Source organism: Bombyx mori, chromosome 23, assembly GCF_030269925.1.
Source record: "Bombyx mori chromosome 23, ASM3026992v2".
Lineage (NCBI taxonomy): Eukaryota > Metazoa > Arthropoda > Insecta > Lepidoptera > Bombycidae > Bombyx > Bombyx mori.
The window spans coordinates 12,790,066-12,812,409 of NC_085129.1; the positions used below are offsets into that span (position 1 = coordinate 12,790,066).

Genomic DNA, 22,344 nt, shown 5'->3' on the forward strand with positions numbered 1-22,344 from the left:
GACATTAACAATAACAGTAGTACATCGCAAACGTAAAGAAAAAAAATGAGGGACGCGCAACTTGGTGCACGTGAAAGAAGTGAAACTTCTTTTGAGGTTTTCTTCATTTTTAATCCTTAAATCAGATTTCTCTTGTAATAGGGAATAGGGATCGCTTTGTCCTTGTCGCTCCACGGTCGAGTGGTTCGCGAGACGCTCTATTTTCTCACTTTCGCTCGTCCTAAATTGTATCTTTTCTCTCTAGCCGTAACGAATCTGTCGCGAGTTAAATTTTACTTTCAACGAGCCTAAAGAAATTTCACTTCAAAAAATCTAGTACAATTTTATTCACCCAATGATCATCCGAACAATATTCCCGAATTAATAGTTCATTAAATCTTAATTCCATCACCGAAGTACTTAAATTTCAGGACAAACGATTACATGGCAACACATCGTGTGCCCGACACCGCTACGCGACGTTATTATAATTAAACTTCAACCTGTCTTACAGCGGTTTGGCTAATGTATTTATACGTATGCGAGAAAGGTACGTTGTGTAATTTATTGCTTAATACAATTCAGATGTACCTATTTGTACCGTTCGCCCGAAGGACGAGGTCAAATAGTCTAATACAAAAATTTGGTTAACAGTTTTATTATCTATATCTATACTAATCTATACTAATATTATAAAGAGGAAAGTTTTTTTGTTTGTTTGTTTGTATTGAATAGGCTCCAAAACTACTGAACCGATTTGAAAACTAAACTACTAAAACTCCAATAATGTAACCCAAGGTGTAAAAAAATTACCTAAAATATTCTTTACATCGCGTGCCCTGCGAAAACTATTGATGATAGAATAAAATAATGTACTATGACTTTGTAGAACATATTCCTAGCTACAAAAATTGTCGCGACAGCGTATGTCTAACTATCATAGTTATGTCGTAATAAGTGTTCTTTTATTTTAAAAAATAAAACAAAGTCAAATGTCGTTGAAATTTTTGTTAAAGACTCGAGCGGAGCCCGAGCACGCCGCTATTTCATTATATTAGCATGGATGGGGTGATGCGGAGACCCGTAGAAACGAAGTGGAAGTTTCTATTCCAAAAAAGGTTTTGACTATTTTCTGATCATCAGTACATTGAAGAATATTGGTACTACTATAGATTCAATTTCAATTTATTTTCCTACGTATCTCCAATACCAATGAATTAATTTTCTTTTCTTGATCTCCAGTCGTAAGACGTGCTGTTATATAATTAGGTATCACCTTCTCTTTTTGGTCTCAAAGGTGAAATAGTCGTTATATTAGAATCCAATAAAAACCACAGAATCTCAGAATAAGCGGCGACATCCTATAATCAATTAACTCTACTTTTTCCGTGAGCTGGTACATCTGCAAGTAAATAATAATAACTGAAATGAAACACTACAGTACACTATAGTAGGCAGCGGTTTGACTGTAGGTACTTCTGGCGGTTGATGTCCACGAGCAACGCTAACCACTAACTATCCGGTGGGTTGTAAGCAAATTGATGTGCTCTAACGTCTAGGCTACAAAGTTGATAAAAAATCACAATATCAATGCAGACTATTGTCTTGAGAAAAAACCCCATTGTTTTTCTAACAGATATCTCACTATAAAATATCAAGAATAAGCAGAGTTATAATAGGCATTAGTAGTTTTAAAGGCATCGTGGCCTAAAGGTTAAGACGGCCGGTGCATTCGTACCCAGCGATGCGTCTGTGCCGATGTTCGAATCCCGCTGGCAAGTACCAATTTTTCTTAAGAAATACGTACTTAGCAAATGTTCACGATTGACTTCCACGGTGAAAGATTAACATCGTGTAATAAAAATCAAACCCTCTAAATTATAATTTGCGTAATTACTGCTGGTAGGACGTCTTGTGAGTCCTCAAGGGTAGATAACACCACCCTGCCTATTTCTGTTGTGAAGCAGTAATGCGTTTCAGTACGAAGGGTGGGGCAACCATTGTACTATAATACTGACATTTAGAACTCACGTCTCAAGGTGGGTAGCGGCATCTATTATGTTGATGTCTATGGGGTCCGATTAAGCAATAAAAAAGGTAATTACGTAAATGATATGCGAATTTCCATTTTACGTTCAAGTCAATTGCAAACCTCTTTCCAATCAGGATTACGTGGCTCTTTAACAAAGCCAAACAATTCGATTTCGTGAAAAACAAACTTCTCAATGGTAAATTCGCTGTGTTAATCCACAGAGCGTTTCATCCAGAGCTTATAGGGCGGCTTCCCATCGGCACGGCTATAGTATACTAAAATGCGGCTTGCAGTTCTACATATTACGAGAGAAGGTAAGCACTAAATATCAGGTAGGCCTTAAGCTTGTCTACTTTCAATACTGTTGGTATTTGCTTAACCCTTTGACTGCAATATAGATCACCGGTGCCCTACGCGGCGCACTGAAGTAATTATGTCGATTTCTGTTACCAAGGCCCCGAAATACCTAGTAGACCTTGGGAAAAACGAACCTGAAGATACTGAGAATGAATCTATTTCTAAGAGACCTAAAGTACTAAAATGGATACATTAAATACAAAAGAAGACAAAATTAGGCAATCCAGGCGCTTAGTAAAAGAAATCGAGGTAATTGCTTCAGTGCGCCGCGTAGGGCATAGATATAGATACAGAATACAGATTGCGTCCTAAACTCCTCTATCTACAGATGATATTAAATATTAATAATAATAATAATAAAACTCTTTATTTAACACCATATTCTCAAATATATTAAGTGTATAATCTATGCACCATACTATGTACAGAGTAAACTAATCAAACAAATAAAAGTCGGTGATATAAATTGGCGGCCTTATCGCTAAAAGCGATCTCTTCCAGGCAACCTTGCAGGGAGAGGAATAAGTGAACTGGACGGTGCTATATCTTAATAAACTTACATATACATATACTTATTATTATCAAATTTACAAAACTGTTACTGAACATGTTCATTATAGTCATTACAAAGATAGCTCACACACATACAAACACACACACACACACACACACACACACACACACACACACACACAAACACACACACAAATTAATATTCATATCACTCTTTACTCATCGACTCACGTAAAGGCTTTAATGACATTCCGATCCAAGCACTCGCCGCGTGCTGACGTGCTCATTGTTCGTTCGATCGCCCGACCTCGGTTCGTGGCACATCTGGCGTCCAAGTGTTTTCTCGGAAGTGAATACCTGTGCTAATTGCGTCGCACCGCCGTTTGTGAACGGGCGGACCCCTAAATTCCTGGAATTCGTTCGGCAACTTAGTGGCTCGTTTGTGAACGGACGGTTGTGTGCCGTAATTAATCGTGATTATTATAGTTTTGGGGCCTCGCCGTAAGGCGAGTGTGTTTAAAGTCCCGGGGTAGCCCCCCCTGGGCACGTGACAGTTACAATGGAGTCCACGATCGATCTGTTCGCGGAATTCCTCCGTCTGAGGTACCCGACATTATCGGCCGAATTTTTAGAATTTAAGGCCAATCACGCCGCGAACTCAGAAGCGGTCTCCGTCGCGCCCGCCGCTCCCGTGTCCCCAATACTCGCGAGCAAAGCTCCCGCGTCGATCGCTGCGGTCTCGGTTCCAGCCCTGCGCTCATCCGCAGCACACGTCGCGTCCACGCGTTCATCCGCGGCCTCCATCGCGCCCGCGCCGTCCTCTGCCCCCGAGCGATTGTCCGTGGCCTCCGTCGCGACCGTCAACCCCGCGCCCTCTAAAACGCTCGCCTGCGGGTCGCCCGCGCCCTCCTCTTCATCCGACTCGGAGTCGGACATGGAGGTCGATCTTTCCCCCGCCCCCTCGACTGATGGATTCACAGTAGTCCAAAAAGGTAAGAGGCGCGCTGCGGAAGCCCGAGCTCCCGCGGCCGCCAAAGTAAGCAGAGCCGCGAACGCGTCGCGCCTCCGTCCACCGACCCCCGTTGCTCCCCCTGCCCGTGCTACACCGTCGCCGCGGCCGGTAGTACAAAAGAAAATCCAAGCCCCTCCCCCGGTAATCCTTCAAGAGAAGGCAGCCTGGGAACGAGTTTCCCTGGCCCTTAAGGCCAAAAATATTAATTTCACGAATGCCCGTAACCTCGCGAACGGCATTCAAATTAAGGTTCAAACACCCGACGACCATAGGGCCCTCTCTTCTTACCTCCGTAAGGAGCGTATAAGTTTCCATACGTATACGCTCCAGGAGGAGCGCGAACTTCGTGCCGTCATACGTGGCATCCCTAAAGAGTTGGATGCCGAACTCGTCAAGGCCGACCTTCTGGAACAAGGCCTACCAGTAAATTCAGTGCACCGCATGCACACCGGCCGCGGTAGGGAGCCATATAATATGGTTCTAGTCGCCCTCCAGCCTACCCCCGAGGGTAAGCAAATTTTTAACATACGTACCGTCTGTAGGCTCTCCGGTATCGCCGTCGAAGCCCCCCATAAAAAAGGCACTCCTAGCCAGTGCCATAACTGTCAACTGTACGGGCATTCTTCCCGTAACTGTCACGCGCGCCCCCGTTGCGTCAAGTGTCTAGGCGATCACGCTACGGCCCTTTGCACTCGCGATCAAAAAACCGCGACGGAACCGCCTAGCTGCGTCCTGTGTCGAACACAGGGTCACCCCGCAAATTACCGCGGATGCCCCCGAGCCCCGAAAATAAATCGCCGCGTCGCCCGCCAAAACCGCCTCCGAGCTTCCCACCCAGACATCAAAGCCTCGGCACCCTCTGTGTCGCAGGCTAAGCCAGCATTCGTTCCGGCGCCGGTGCCCAGTGGCTCGGCCTGGGCGAAACCGCTGCCGTACACGAACACGGCTACAACTCCCTCCTCCGCGATTCGTCCCGCCCCCGCGATACGCCCCTCCCCCGCGAATTGCCCTCCGACAGCGTCCGACAATCTTGCTCTAGCGATCGACTTCTATCAATCGATTAACTTTGAGCGCGTTAACGCTTTAGGTGACGCCATCCGCGCCGCCTCCACTGCACAGCACTTCATCGCCGTTGTGCAAGAATACGCCGACGTATACGCGTCGTTAAATACGTACGTCCTCCCCTCACTCCGCCGGTAATCAATGGCGTACAAAAGTAGGCTGAAACCCCTATCCGTAACAATAGGATTTTTTAACGCATACGGTCTCGCAAATCAACGTGATCAGGTTTGTGATTTTTTGCGTGACCATCAAATTGACATATTTTTAGTACAGGAGACTCTACTTAAGCCCGCGCGCCGCGACCCTAAAATCGCGAACTATAACATGGTTAGGAACGACAGGCTCACTGCTCGTGGTGGTGGTACCGTCATCTACTACAGAAGAGCCTTGCACTGCATCCCGCTCGATCCCCCCGCGCTCGTTAACATCGAAGCATCAGTATGCCGAATCTCACTGACGGGACACGCGCCGATCGTTATCGCGTCCGTTTATCTTCCACCGGATAAGATTGTTCTAAGCAGTGATATCGAGGCGCTGCTCAGCATGGGAAGCTCTGTCATTCTGGCGGGCGACCTAAATTGTAAACACATCAGGTGGAATTCTCACACCACAACCCCTAATGGCAGGCGGCTCGACGCGCTAGTTGATGATCTCGCCTTCGATATCATCGCTCCGCTAACCCCGACTCACTACCCGCTAAATATCGCGCATCGCCCGGATATACTCGACATAGCGTTATTAAAAAACGTAGCTCTGCGCTTACACTCGATCGAAGTAGTTTCAGAGTTAGATTCAGACCACCGTCCCGTCGTTATGAAACTCGGTCGCGCTCCCGATTCCGTTCCCGTCACGAGGACTGTGGTGGATTGGCACACGCTGGGCATCAGCCTGGCTGAATCTGATCCACCATCGCTCCCGTTTAGCCCGGACTCTACCCCGTCTCTTCAGGATACCGCTGAAGCCATAGACATCCTAACGTCACACATTACCTCGACATTAGATAGGTCATCGAAGCAAGTTGTAGCGGAGGACTTCCTTCACCGCTTCGAATTGCCCGACGATATTAGGGAACTCCTTAGAGCTAAGAACGCTTCGATCCGCGCCTACGATAGGTATCCTACCATGGAAAATCGTATTCGAATGCGTGCCCTACAACGCGACGTAAAGTCTCGCATCGCCGAAATCCGAGATGCTAGGTGGTCTGATTTCTTAGAAGGACTCGCGCCCTCTCAAAGGTCTTACTACCGTTTAGCTCGTACTCTCAAATCGGATACGGTAGTAACTATGCCCCCCCTCGTAGGCCTCTCAGGTCGACTCGCGGCGTTTGATGATGACGAAAAAGCAGAGCTGCTGGCCGATACATTGCAAACCCAGTGCACGCCCAGCATTCAATCCGCGGACCCTGTTCATGTAGAATTAGTAGACAGTGAGGTAGAACGCAGAGCCTCCTTGCCACCCTCGGATGCGTTACCACCCGTCACCCCAATGGAAGTTAAAGACCTGATCAAAGACCTACGTCCTCGCAAGGCTCCCGGTTCCGACGGTATATCTAACCGCGTTATTAAACTTCTACCCATCCAACTCATCGTGATGTTGGCATCTGTTTTCAATGCCGCTATGGCGAACTGTATCTTTCCCGCGGTGTGGAAAGAAGCAGACGTTATCGGCATACATAAACCCGGTAAACCAAAAAATCATCCGACGAGTTACCGCCCGATTAGCCTCCTCATGTCTCTGGGCAAACTGTATGAGCGTTTGCTCTACAAACGCCTCAGAGACTTCGTCTCATCAAAGGGCATTCTCATCGATGAACAATTCGGATTCCGTGCAAATCACTCATGCGTACAACAGGTGCACCGCCTCACGGAGCACATTCTTGTAGGACTTAACCGACCAAAACCGATCTATACGGGAGCCCTCTTCTTCGACGTCGCAAAAGCGTTCGACAAAGTCTGGCACAACGGTTTGATTTTCAAACTTTTCAACATGGGCGTACCGGATAGTCTCGTGCTCATCATACGAGACTTCTTGTCTAACCGCTCTTTTCGATATCGAGTAGAGGGAACCCGCTCCTCCCCGCGACCACTCACGGCTGGAGTCCCGCAAGGCTCCGTTCTCTCTCCGCTCCTATTTAGTTTATTTATTAACGATATTCCCCGGTCGCCGCCGACTCAGCTAGCCTTATTCGCTGACGACACAACCGTTTACTACTCAAGTAGAAACAAGTCCCTAATCGCGAGTAAGCTCCAGAGTGCAGCGTTAACCCTCGGACAGTGGTTCCGAAAATGGCGCATAGACATCAACCCAGCGAAAAGCACAGCAGTGTTATTTCAAAGGGGAAACTCACCGCTTATTTCCTCCCGCATTAGGAGGAGAAATATCACACCCCCGATCACCCTCTTCGGCCAACCTATACCCTGGGCTAGGAAGGTCAAGTACCTGGGAGTCACCCTGGATGCATCCATGACATTCCGCCCGCATATAAAAACAGTCCGCGATCGTGCCGCATTTATTCTCGGCAGACTCTATCCCATGATCTGTAAGCGGAGTAAAATGTCCCTTCGGAACAAGGTGACACTTTACAAAACTTGCATAAGGCCCGTCATGACTTACGCGAGTGTGGTGTTCGCTCACGCGGCCCGCACACACATAGACACCCTCCAATCCCTACAATCCCGCTTTTGCAGGTTAGCCGTCGGGGCTCCGTGGTTCGTGAGGAACGTCGACCTACACGACGACCTGGGGCTCGAATCGATCCGCAAACACATGAAGTCAGTGTCGGAACGTTACTTCGATAAGGCTATGCGTCATGATAATCGCCTTATCGTTGCTGCCGCTGACTACTCCCCGAATCCTGATCACGCAGGAGCAAGTCACCGTCGTCGCCCTAGACACGTCCTTACGGATCTATCAGATCCAATAACTCTTGCATTAGATACCTTCAGCTCTAACACTAGGAGCAGGCTGAGGAACCCCGGTAACCGTACGCGTCGAACTCGACAAAGAGGTCGACGTGCAGCCTAACCCATGCATCAGCCCGCTGAGTTTCTCGCCGGATCTTCTCAGTGGGTCGCGATTCCGATCCGGTAGTAGATTCATTCGCGAAGCAACTGCTCTTGAGTTGTTAGGTCTCCTTCGGAGGCGCTCGGGCAGTTGTTAGCAAATCCCACCCCTCCTGGCTGAGCATTTGCTCGCCCACCTGTCCTGGTGAAGCTGGAAAGGCCTCCGGGCCACCAGTAATCCTTCAATCATAAAAATAAAAAAAAAAAAAAAAAAAAAAAAAAAAAGGCTTTAATGAATAACGTTTTAACAAACATTATTTCATTTACATAATACCTTAATTACTGACAATCGCGTTATCGGTCACGGAATGTAAATATAATAATATGTAAACGTTTAATTACTATTTATTCGTAATTCCGAGCGAGAACAACAATGGACACGTCCTAAAAATCGAGTGACTTTCACCGCGCAGATCGGAGGCGGGCAGAAAGCGTATTTTTAAATTAACAATCTGTAACATTCAGATAGCAAACATTTTAAGAGTTTGTTTTCAGCGGGAGATAATACGCTAATTAAAACGTTGGGCTTTGTTGGTTTTATGGTTTCGGCCTAGTGCTTTCTATTATAAATCAAAACAATTAAACTAAATTTATTCTTGACGTTACTGCGAAATTTTCCTTGAGAATTCAACTGAGATTCCGCTTATGATCTACGCTTTGCAATAAAATTATCATTCGTATACAATGAGTTTCCGATTTCAACGTTGCAAAAGCAATACGACTGGTAACTTAATACTTTAGCTAATTCCTACAAACGTATCAACGGCGCATTAAACAACTGAATTGATTGCATTCGATTGTTTGCGAGTCCCTACTATTGTCGCGTTTTAATATAAATCTCGATCTTATCTCGTCTGTATCTAGCGCTAACAGAGCGGCGAGAGTATCTAGATAGTGTTCACGATTAGCGGCAATTAAGGTTTGCTCTCTGTGACTGCGTGACGAGCTAACTCGCGAAGCGTTATGTCTGCTTAACCACTACTACGTGTGATTTTATCTCGATTTCATTTAGGTACGTAGAATTCTATGTTGCGTTGTTAGATAGGATTGTTTTCTATAATTATTGAGAAACGCTGTAAACATGTTATTTTGGGACAATTTCTTTGCTTAGTTTGACTCTCTGGTTAACGATTGATAAACTAAGGAGAACACGCGTAAATATGTTGCACATGTTTAAGAGTTTTTTTAATTTTTTAGTTTTATGTGCTTAGGTGGGTGGACGAGGTCACGCCTCACCTGGTGTTAAGTGGTTCAAACCGAAACGTATTACTGCTTCACGGCAGAAATAGGCAGGGTAGTAGAATCCGTGAGGACTCACAAGAGGTCCTACCACTAGTAAAGTAAGAGGTTTTTTTTTATTCACACAGAAGCGAGTCTTTATTAAAGCGAATGCTGATGTACATTTGTCATTGCTCACGACTTGGCTTGGCGCACGCACTCGTTAAGTGGGGTTGTGGCGGTAGCCATCATACAACGCAGGATATTTGACAGATGCCTGAATCTCGCTTACGACATTTTCAAGATAAGCCTGCATATATACAAGTTCCGAACAACAACATTCGGACCGCCGGTCTACCGAGCAATATCATCCGCTCGGTGGAAGATGTTCCCTTCGTCGTTTAAGCTCCCCACACTGTATGCCTACAAGGGTTTCAGTGAGGACTTTCACCTGATCAGTCCAGCGCATGGGGATTCGTCCACGAGATCTATTACATATATGTATATATTTCAACGTATATAAGTATGTATGTCAGTCTCTGGTACCTCTAACACAGGGAAATCTAATTTGAGGCCGGATGACTGCGGTTTGTTCCCAGTCACATAATATTCATTTATTTCTTTATTTAGTATTATTTATTGAAGTTTTAAAAACGCCTGTGTATGTTGACTTGAATAAAAAAATCTTTATTATTCCAATTGCGTTTCATATTCGATTTACAATAAGTTTTGTGACAAATCATAGTATATTCTGCGATTATATCGTAGAGACAGATTGCGAGTACGTACTCGTTAGATAAGACGATTAATGCCCACTGTTTCGACTTGTATCTATTCATTGAAGGAAGTCTATACTGTGTACGTGTAAGTATAGGCTTATAGCGTTTTATTTGGTTAAGTTGTATTCCAAAATTTGTAATTCACGACAAGGTATTCAGATTATAAATATTAGATTAATGAGTGATCCGGTAACGTCAATTAATACGATTTACTTATGGTATTTTTTTCTTTTTCTTTTTACCTACTTATGCTGATAGCTTTGAGAGGCTATCTCAGCTTCCCTTTAGCATGTAGGTGAGCTCACGGGGCTCAAACCGGAGCAGTGCTTCGCAGAATCTACCACCAGATCCGAAATGCGACCCACTGAGAAGATCTGGCGAGAAACTCAGTGAGCTGTGTCTATGGGTTAATTTACTCGTCGAGCCCTTCGTCGCAAGTGACGGATTCGGTGAGGACGGTGACCGGTACTTGTGGTAAGGCCTAATACTCACTCGAGTATCCTCGAATGAGTACAGTCGTGCCTTGAGGTTGTCGTGGCCTAAGGAATTAGACGCTCGGTGCATTCTTATGGAAAGATGCGACTGTGCCGATGTTCGAATTTCTATTACTAAATTTTCTAATCAAATACACAATTCGTACACGATCACAAAAAAAAAATTACAGTGACTCCAATAAGTACTAGTAAAATGTAGTTTGTACTTGTTACGCTTGTACCTTAAACCATACATCCATGGGTGATCTATTAAATGCTATTACGCTGTCCCTTAGCAAATGAGCTGGAGATTCATAACCTTCGTACTTTATAATTTCTGCAGCAGCCAAACATATTTATTAGTCGGTTTGTTTTATTGTACTCTATTAGACGCTATAAATAAACTGAACAGCCTTCACGTTCGATGGTTCCAGAATGTTCTCTGATAGCATTAAATTGATTGAAAACTTACGACCTCTGATAAATAGCATCGATTTTTGAAACGGCAACGAGATGAAAATAAGCACAACTTAGAGTATACATATAGCTTTCTTGTGTATACTCTAAGAAGCACAACCACACCCCCAAAAATTGAATATATTAAACTCGGTTGGCAACGGAATCCTGATCTGAATTTTTAATGTTAATTCGGAGCTTAAATCCTAAACTCCCAACTGTCCTAAGTATGATTATGAAAGACTTTCACAAAGAAGGCTGGGAAATAAATTAAATTTAAAATTAATTAAGTGAGACCTAAGCCTGCTTATATTTACCGCGAAATATGATTTTTCCGTTGGCTTGCTATGTAGTCTCTAATTAAGATGTCGTTTTCTTCTTGTAGCTTTTATCCCACACTGTGTGGTATGTTCTCTTATACGCTGCATAGAGATTTGGCATAAGTTTTACGACCGCCTGTCTGACGTCAATCTACTTGGGCAATATCTCCAGGAGTATATCCGATGTAACCTGCCATAGGAAGGGACCACATCTGTTTCTTCTCTTATCTTTCTTCATACTTATTTTCCTTCATCCGTTTTCGTTTCTATGATTTACATTTGATTATATTAAATATTATACTTATTTTTTCTCCTAAACCAAAAAATCTCTAATTTTATTAGCGTTTACGTATTTTGATAAGAATTATTTTTCATATTTTATAATGAGTGCTGACATTCACTTGGTGATTCCATGGCCTCTTCTTACTAGTAATAGTTTTGACTTTTAAATTATAATCAACGCGGATCCGGACAGTGAGTTTTGGCTGAGTTTCTGTCAGCGAAATCCAGTGTACAACCAACAACAGAATTGCAATCTAATCAGCATAAATTAGCCAACCCGGCAGACTATGTAGTACCTAAATCGAAAAATAAGAGACCTAAATTTATGTATAAAATAAATTTAAACAAAAGGAATCCATCCGACGGGGGACACATCAAAGAGAAAACAAAATTGTTATTTTTATTTAATTCCGAACATTTTCATATTTATTTACCTATTAAACCTTCTCTGGACTTCCATAAATAATTCAAGACCAAAATTAGCCAAATCGGTCCAGCCGTTCTCGAGTTTTAGCGAGACTAACGAACAGCAATTCATTTTTATATATATATATAGATAGAAGATAGATAAATATAATTCAAACCTTTATTTATTATTATAGCCTACCAAATCACACATGTATAATATACAAACACACGTATATAAAGACAAAGTCGGTTGTAAACTTGCTGTTGTTCGCCTAGAAAAAGATCTTTCCTCACTGACTTTTTGCTTCTAATAAAACAAGAAACATTTAGTCAAACACGCTATTACGGTAATTAAAAAACTCGTTAATGCTTTCATTCGTTACATTGGTATTATTAAAGCAATTCGCCAGAACGGGTTGTTAGGTGCCCATTAAAAACTTTGAAAATGTTCATTTTGGGAATTCAAAAATGTTCATTACGTAAGTGATATTACGGTAATGAACACATTGAGATGTTCACCATTTGTATTCATTCAGAATAATGAAGTTATGTAATAGGTATTCTTCTTGAGAATTCGAATTTAAAATTGTTTGTCATATTGTATTTTTAAATGATCCGCTGGAGATGAAAACAATTGAGGCAACTTGTTGCTTTTTTAAATTATCAGGCGCTTGTGAGTTTAAGAGTTAAAATCAATATATTTTTCTACAAATCTTTCGCAAAAACAACGTTAAGTAGTATCGTTAAGTCGTCATGGCCTAAAGGATAAGACGTCCGGTGCATTCGTATCCCGCGACGCAACGGTGTTCGAATCTCGCAGGCGGGTACCAATTTTTCTAATGAAATACGTACTTGGCAAATGTTCACGAATGACTTCCACGGTGAAGGAATAACATCGTGTAATGAAAATCAAACCCACAAAATTGTAATTTGCGTAATTATTGGTGGTAGGACCTCTTGTGAGTCCGCTCGGGTAGGTACCGCCACCACGCCACGTCTATTTCGGCAGGGAAGCAGTAACTCGTTTAGGTTTGAAGGTGGGGCAGCCGTTGTAGCTATATTGAGACTAGAGCTTATATCTCAATGTGGGTGACGCATTTACGTTGTAGATGTCTATGGGCTCCAGTAACCACTTAACACCAGGTGGGCTGTGAGCTCGGCGACCATCTAAGCAATAAAAAAAAAGTAGATTGGTTTAGCTGACGTAATTTTTCATGCTTATGTGCCGTATCGTGCACTAAATAAGTTAAGCTATGTGAAATCGCTGAACTGTTTGAAGTTAAGTTACTTGTGTATGGCGATCCATTGCTCTCTTCTTTCTTCTTTTTCTCCACCTTATCCCACTAGGGGGGGGTCGGCACAGCAATTTTTTCTCTTCCATTCTCTTCTATCAGGCGTCATCTCAACACTCACTCCTCTCTCTCTCTCATATCGTCATTCACACGCTCCATCCATGTCTTCTTCGGTCGACCTCTTCCCCCTCTACCTTGCACTACCATTTCCATACATCTCGTAGTCACATGCATTTTCTCTCTACGCATCACATGTTCATACCACGCTTACCGTCCGCTCCTTAATTTGTTGCTTACCGGGGCCACTTTCACACTTCCTCTGGTCCATTGCTACGTGAGCTAATCCAAATCTCTCCAGTCTCACCTGACACCACTTAAGCGCCTTTATTGTCAAACCGAACCACTTGCTATACCTACACGTAGCACTGACTCGCGAAACTTCTAGTTTGGTATGCATGCCAAGCATTTCTAGTTTACCTATTATTGGTTAGAGCTTAAGTGACAGTTCAGTATCAGTTTAGCTTTGTTCTAGTTTAGCTATTGATCTGCAACCAAATTTAGCTACCACAGCTTGTACAAGGTACCACCACCCCGCCTATTTCTGCCGTGAAGCAGTAATGCGTTTCGGTTTGAAAGGCGGGGCAGCCGTTGTAACTATACTGACACCTTAGAACTTATATCTCAAGGTGGGTGGCGCATTTACGTTGTAGATGTCTATGGGATCCAGTAACCACTTAACACCAGGTGGGCTGTGAGCTCGTCCACACATATAGGCAATAAAAAAAAATTCTATGTAACATAATTCTTTCTAATCACAATTTCGAATATAAGGGTTTTGTTGTACGTCGAAAAGGTGATAAAGTGCTGCACAATTTCAAGAACGATCCTCTTGCCACGGACTCACGTAATTGTTTTATGATTAATACAAGACGTTTCTCGCGGCTTCACCATCGCTAAACGAACATTTTGTATTTAGTGAATCATGTATTTTCTATGTAATGAATTGCCTGCGTCACTCTCCGATTCATAAACCACAAATCGATTAGTAGAACGTTGATACGTAAAATCATTGACTAACGAATTTATTGTCGGAGGCGTTATAGCAGATACCCTGGATTTAGTGGTGGTAGGACCTCTTGTGAGTCCCGTCGGGTAGGTACTACGGCCCTGCCTATTTGTGCCTTGAAGCAGTAATGCGTTTCGGTTTGAAGGGTGGGGCAGCCGTTGTAGCAATTATGCAAAAATGACTGAATCGGGTTCATGAGATTTTGTATAACGTTATTTTTTAGCCTAGATTAATACGTATGATCTTATACTTTTTATCGTGGTAAATAACATGACCTGGGCAACGTCGGGTATTTTTTTTTATTGCTTCGTTTGGTGGACAGCCCACCTGGTGTTAAGTGGTTATCGGAGCCCATAGTTATCTACAACGTAAATGCCGCCACTCACCTTGAGTGATCGTATTACCTGTTTTTTTTCATAGAGCGTTTTTAGTAACCATTCTCATGCGACTTAACGCAACGAATATGACTTTATAGGGACAAGTTTGCGGTTAGAATCTAGTTTACAGTCTTTAGTTGACACACGTCAAAAGCGGTCTTCAGCTGCGTAAAACTACCGCAAAGCCCTTAAGCGAAAACGGGAAAATCCAGCGGTTTTGCGGGCACCGCCGCTAATTAAACCGGCCTAGTAATTAGGCCTAGGCTGTGTTGCTGTGCGCTCGTAGTGTAAGTTTTCTTTATTGTTTCTCAAACTTGCATAATCTGACACCCAAGAAAATATAGGTATACGCACGCACGCTATCCAAAAGCGACTAGATTATCTGTTATCGTATGGGTTTGGATTTTGTTTTGACGTTTGGCATTCCGTTTAGTTGTAATTAGGCCTAGGCTGTGCTGCTTTGCGCTCGTAGTGTAAGTTTTCTGTATTGTTTCTCAAACTTACATAACCTGAACTCACGAAAATATAGGTATACGCACGCACGCACGATCTCCAAAAGCAACTAGATTATCTGTTATCGTATGGGTTTGGATTTTGTTTTGACGTTTGGCATTCCGTTTAGTTGTAATTAGGCCTAGGCTGTGCTGCTTTGCGCTCGTAGTGTAAGTTTTCTGTATTGTTTCTCAAACTTACATAACCTGAACTCACGAAAATATAGGTATACGCACGCACGCACGCTCTCCAAAAGCAACTAGATTATCTGTTATCGTATGGGTTTGGATTTTGTTTTGACGTTTGGCATTCCGTTTGGCTGTAATTAGGCCTAGGCTGTGTTGCTTGCGCTCCTAGTGTAAGTTTTCTTTATTGTCTCTCAAACTTGCATAACCTGACACTCACGAAAATATAGGTGTATACGCACGCAAGCACGCTATCCAAAAGCGACTAGCTTATCTGTTATCGGATGGGTCCAGATTTTGTTTTGACGTTTGGTATTCCATTTTAAACATACATATGACACGCACTATTAATTAATGGACTCTTATCACGTTCATGACATTTCATGGGTTCTCGATATTTCGACGCCGTTGCAAGCATCGCGATAATAGGAGTATATTAGTAAGAATTTGTTAAATAATAATGTGTAACATATTTTTTTTCTACCTATGCTGATAGCCTTGAGAGACTATTTCAGCTTCGCGTTGACGTGTAGAGCTGAGCTCACGGAGCTCAATTCGGAGTGTTTCTAACACTGGCCCTAGCAAGAGCAGTGCTTCGCTGGATCGGAAACGCGACCCACTGAGAAGATCCGGCGAGAAACTCAGTGGGCTGTGTCTATGGGTTAATTTACTCGTCGAGCCCTTCGTCGCAAGCGACGGGTTCGGTGAGAACGGTAATCGGTGCTTGAGGTACCTAAAAGCACCTTTAATGGATCGGGAGGATCCGTAGTGAGGTGCTTAGGGCGACGTCGACTGTTTACCATTCGGTCCACAGGATCGGGTATGAACATAGATAAACTCGAAAGTTTAAAGCGATTTGTAGATGCTTAATAACTGTAATGATTACGAATTAAGTTCTCGCTGTTTGTCAATAGATGGCTGCTGCAACAATTGTCAATCGATTTTTATCTAAAACACTATGAACCAAGCCTGGGCATATGACAAACAAACCGTTTTGGCGCATTAGTGATTTTGTTGTTGCGCGATATACATATTATGTACTTTTGGTTGTATGAAAAATTCTGATTTTGCATCTACCAGCAGCATTTACGCAAAGTGTTGGTATAATTCTTTCATTCCAAATTCGTTTTCATTGTATTAGCTACAATAAGCATAATATAATATATAATAATTATAATTATAAATATGTATAATTAAATCATCAATATACACGAAGTAACTAACTTAATAAATAAATACGCTTTATTAGGGTTAGATTATAATAAAATTTAAATGAGAATAAATGGGAATTCAAATAAAACCAGCAAAATTGGTTTAACTCGACAAAAACCCTCTGGTAACACACAAAAAAAAAACATTCGCATTGATAACCTTCTGTGTTAAATACAAATTAATTTTGTTTTGTTGAGTTTAAAAACAATGAGCAATATTACAGTATTCTTAAATAGCGTATCTCATTCTGAACCTTTAAAGTTGTATGAACGAAAAACACACACACATTCACGTTAATTTCGAACAATAAGACCATAACGAACATGCGTGATGAATTCGCTCATCTCTCAACGAACACTTTCACTGGACGAACAGACTTGATCCGCGCTCACATCTGTCACTACAATTATTCACGAAAGTCGTTGATTTATGTTGTAATTTCATTCGCGAGCGCCTTCCGTGGCGAAGGAATAGCTTCGCAAAACGTTATTATGTCAATAACTGGTAGTCGTATGGTAGGTCACAAATGCGGTGGATCGACCAAATTAAAACTGCAGTGGGAGGTTCCCTAAATAAGTGTCATAGAATGGCCTCGAGCAGGGAGAGATGGTGGGACATCGTGAGATGCGTCAAGTCTGCCCCCTTCAACACGATCACGACCATTCTGTCAAGAGTGACACGATTGAGAAGAAGAAGAACTGGTAGTGTGGCTTTAATCATACAACACAAGATATTTGACAGATGCCTGAATCTCGCTTATGACATTTTCAAGATAAGCTTACATAATAATATATATAAGTTCCGAACAACAACATTCGGACCGTCGGTCTACCGAGCAATATCACCCGTTCGGTGGAAGATCTTCTCTCCGTGGTATACTTACATACTTACATAGTAGTATCGTATAGGTAGTAAGAGGACGCGGGTATGTGTGACCATTTTGCCCATTTTTGTGTATATCTAATTTTTACTGGTCAGGCAATTGTATTTCTCCTCAAATTGTTCCGGTTTGAAGCATGAGATATCCGATAAACAATGCAACTGCTACATTGACCTCATGTCTCAAATTGGGTTGTGGTGTCTGTCAACTTTAGTTTTTAAAACCAGCTAGACCACGAGCTTTTTCGAATGGTTTACATTTATCGATTCTTCCTTAGAAATTTTCCTCTATCATGAATCCTGGGAACATACCCGTTATGTAAAACCGGATAGTAAAGATACCCGGAGTTACCCAGGTCTTGTCATTTTCCGGTTAATCTAGATTTTATGCTATCTTCTACGAAATTTCATCCAAATACCTTTTTAAATTCATTTTTGGGCGATAGAGCAAAATATATCAAAACCATTTGTATAAGCTTTCACATTTATAATATTAGTGTTATCATAGTTAATTCTTCTGTACGTTTGTTTGTTATTGAACTCTTCCTAAAGGGCTGGACCGATTTTGAGGTTTTGATGTGCAAGCTTTAGTGGATCCCTGGATGGTTGAGTTTTACGGTTAGACCTGGTAGATGACACTGCGGTCGTAGATTTATTTTATAAAATTTCTGGGTAGTTTGGATTAGACTGATTTTTTCACAAGAGTGTTCATGTAAATAAATGTTTCAAATATTGCTCTCTAGACGGCAACAAAGAGACAAAAACTACATAAAAGGCAAAATAAATATTTTCAAATAAGTAGCGCACGTGTCGAAATCTAAATACTTAATTTTCTCTACATTCAAGCACAAAAGACATCAACGCGAGCTGTGCGTGTGCGCAATAAGGTTCAGACAGTGTACAAATTGAATATCCTTTTTTTTAAATCGGATTTAAAGTTAGAGGAGCATACAGCTCGGTTGCCAGTGAGTGATTACCGTTGCTTGGAGATTAGCGATGCCGACGCCCAGCTGAGCCGCTGCCTACCGCTTAGGGCTAAAATAGGCTAAAATATCTTGAAGCAAGTTTAATAATAACTTCCAGTAATTCAACGACCCTAAAGGCATCTATTATTATTATCAATAACTTCCCTCCCCGATGATCGAGCTAGGGGGCTAGACTGAACCTAAAGGCATCTATTATGATTATTAATAATTTGACTTCCCGGTCATTGGGTCAGGGGGGCTCGACTCGTAATTCAGACAAGCTTCTGCACTTTCGTTAACCCATTATTATGATTTCACGTGCGAAGACCGTAATCTAAAGCCTGTCAATCGTATTCGTCACCAGAACGTATATGGGAATTGATTGAATTTTCTTCTTCTTCTTCTTCTTGCTCTTATTCTACTATTAGAGGTCGCAAGTCCTCTATCTCCATTCCGGCCTATCATACGTCATTACTGCACTCACACTCGACTCTCTCAGACAGTTCATTCAAGTCTTTTTAGGACGCCCATATTACCTTTTCATATTATCAAAGTGATATTGATATTTTAATTTTTTATTACTATTACAGGTAGTTGAACGCACGTTCCACCTGATAGTTTAAGTCGGTCATGAATGTCAGTAATGTAAGGGTTACAGTGACCACCGTTGAGTACTCTTCGCAAGCCTCGTTTGAAGAAAGACATGGCATAGCGCTCGAGAAACACCGTGGACGAAAGTTCATGCTGACGTTGGATGGTGCTAGACAAAAACAGATATCTGGAAAAGCACTGTGGATGAATACAGTGGTTCTTGATAGTATGGTTGGATGAGATCACGGGGTATTCTAAAAATATTACTCAGAAAACTGCCCATATATAGGTCTTTGGATATATGGTATGAAATACAGAGAAACCCTATAGGCCTAGAGGTCATATAAGGCTCATTCATAAGGGCTAAAGGAGTTTTGAACAAGTCAAGACTTACTTGGAATGTGTTTCTAATATATTAGTCATTTTCCTCCACGATCCGAGCTCCAAAGATTTTTTACCATACTGGTTCCTTAAAGAAGGGTTAGCCCAGACATTTAGTAGTAAAATGAAGCTATAAATTATTATGTGGTGATTAAAAATTTGTCGTTTTCACCGTCTTACTCAAAAGAAAAAAAAGTGGATCGTGGCATTTATAAAACGGCTTATGTACTGCTTAATGCCAATAGGCAATTTACTTTGATGCGATCTGAAGATGGAACTCTTAGGAATACTGACCATAAAGTGAGCCTGAATGTTGAGAGAGTGAATTAGTTCAATCATTTTGTAGCCGCGAATTTACTGACGGACCGTAAGATGGATATATTATGAGTTGTCTAACTAAGTACATAAATATGTATACGCATTTAGGTAAATTGAGTTGTGAGGTTTGGGAAAAGGAATACTGACGATAAAGTGAGCTTGAATGATGAGAGAGTGAATTAGTTCAATCATTTTGTAGCCGCGAATCTACTGACAGATCGTGCGATGCATATAATATGAGTTGTCTAACTAAGTACATAATGTATAGTTTTTTAGGTAAATTGAGGAGTGAGGGTTAAGAAAGATGTGTGAGGTTCAGGAAAGATTTTTGAATAAATTAGGTCGTAAATACATCGAGTAGTGCTTCACTTGATAAATGTCGAAGGCTTATCCTACTTCCGATTTAGCGTCGAACTTGAGTTTTCTAGAACGTCTCGGGTGCAAATCGAGTCCAGCTCACTAGAAAGTATATGCTATGTCAGATCGACACAGCACGATTTATTATCTCGCCGAGCGAGATTAAGTATGATCAATTATTAGCGCACGAGATTAGACAACTTTTCCGTTTACGGTCGCTCGTTAGATGTTCGAGTTGCAACAATTTTACTTATGCGATTTCGTTTCCCGTCCGCTGGGCGACCGTCGCGTCGCTTGGAGTGGTCCGCTGTGCCGCGCGCGCATGCTCATTGATTGTCAGTCGAACTCCCGCGCCGGCGACGTTTGCACGCCGACCCAGCCTAGCCACTCCGCACGCTCGCGAAACCAACGCGAGTCCAGTGAATCATAAATAATCTTGTGACAGTGACATGGTTTTGTGTACCGATCGGATACCGTGATTGGGAAGCGACAGTCGTAAGTTTAAGTTATCATTCTTGTTCAACGTTTTAGGCCTAGTTTTCGTAAGTTCGTATTTACACAGCACTCGCGGTCCGACGGGAGAAACACGAGACTGCGTACATGCAGACCCAATTCTGAATGGCAATTAATACGCTGCTCGCGTTAATGCGTGCTCATATTTAAATTATTTAGAAATCTGAGTCGTCACTTGCAGAAAAAGTGCACGAAATCGCCGGAGCGTCGCGCCGGCTTCTTCGCAGCAACACGTGTGCTCTGACCGCATCTCCACGGCATAGCTTCAGTAGTAAATCCGCGAATCGCCATTTAAATTTGACGAAAATATCAACCTCTAATATAAATTTAATTGAAAGCTATGTCACACGCTGTTAGAGCTTGGATTTTTATGTCGCGAATTTATTAAAATACTAAATTTCATAATTGCCTCTTAAAGGTGTCGGGTATGCAATCCGTATTATTCAATTTTAAAACAACTAATTGTTAGTAAATGATCTATTTTTGAATCCATAATTTGATAAAGAACATTGAAGAAAATTTAAGATCAAAATCAACAAATTTCAAATTAGCTTTAATTGCTTTTCGGTATACTCATAATACTTTATTTAACGTTCTTACATATGATGACGAATATACTTAAATTTGGCGGACAAGTATCAATAATAACATTTAATAAGATTACATATTTCGATTCCAGCAATTTTTTGATAAAAATGCCATATTACCAGGGTCTCTTACGTATAAACACTTACGTATTCATAAAAAACTCATGATTAATGATTCCGCAAACGATCCCATTCATTTGTCTAAAAAAAACTATTTCTCATCTCTAATCGGCACGAGAATCAAAATATTAAAATCGACAGCCAAGACCACAGATCGTTAATTGTATATTGGCACGTTTTTTCTTCGAGATTCGCTATTCAATTACATTCTCAAGTTTTTTCAAACAATCTCCGAGGAACGTATTAAGGTAGCCCACTTCCGAGTTGACACTAAAATGACGTCTTAGCAAAAAGTGTTCATTCTAACAGAAGCGTAATGATGAGCACTATAAACGTCAAAATCACAGTTATATCACTTATCTTGGTCCCATTATGACTATTGTTTAAAAAACCTAAAGTATTTTACACTTGTTTCACGAATTGTTTGGCAAAAGGAAGATAAATTATTTTTCTTTCAATTCGTATTCAGCTAAAGGACATTAAAGTTGGCAAACACCAAAACGTCATCCTGTATCGTTCTAATGATTTTCGCGTTAACGGGTATCGCAATAATATCGAACTAAAAACCGAAGGGAACAATTAAAACAACTTTTAGATTCAACACAATTTATTCTATTTCAAACAACGAAATTGATTTGTTGTATTTTGATAATAAAACTAATATAATTATTTAGTTTAAAATCAAAATGGAATATGTCTCTATTTAAAAAAAAATCGACGTATTAATCAATGAGCAACAAGATTTATTTACTCACGCTGACTACAAATAACAGTTGCTTACTTGAAAAAGTAACACAGTCTCTGCAGTAAATACTAAAACAATTATTGTATCTTTCTCCCAGTGTTCGTGTGCCAAATTACAAAAAAAAAAACATCATCAAACTTCAATTTCACTTCATCTTTGCGGTTGATGCAAAAAGACGGAAATCACGGCTTGTTTTTAGTTCTTTTTATTGAACAAAAAACATTGTGGATTTGTTATTATAATTTAGCGATTTCCATACATTTTCACTCGTACAACTCGGTATGCGGGCAAGTAATGTAAAACACTGTAAC

General features: G+C 41.6%; 1 protein-coding gene across 2 annotated transcripts in view; it reads left to right on the forward strand.

Annotated features, from left to right (window-relative positions):
* Nucleotides 1-20,403: 20,403 nt before the first annotated feature.
* The window catches only part of LOC101742565 (serine proteinase stubble), a 122,214-nt gene continuing 120,273 nt past the window's right edge, over nt 20,404-22,344 (forward strand). For both annotated transcript variants that reach the window (XM_038019382.2, XM_038019383.2), the window contains exon 1: nt 20,404-20,563. The gene's annotated coding sequence lies outside the window, so the exon portion shown is untranslated. The remainder of the gene's footprint in view (nt 20,564-22,344) is intronic.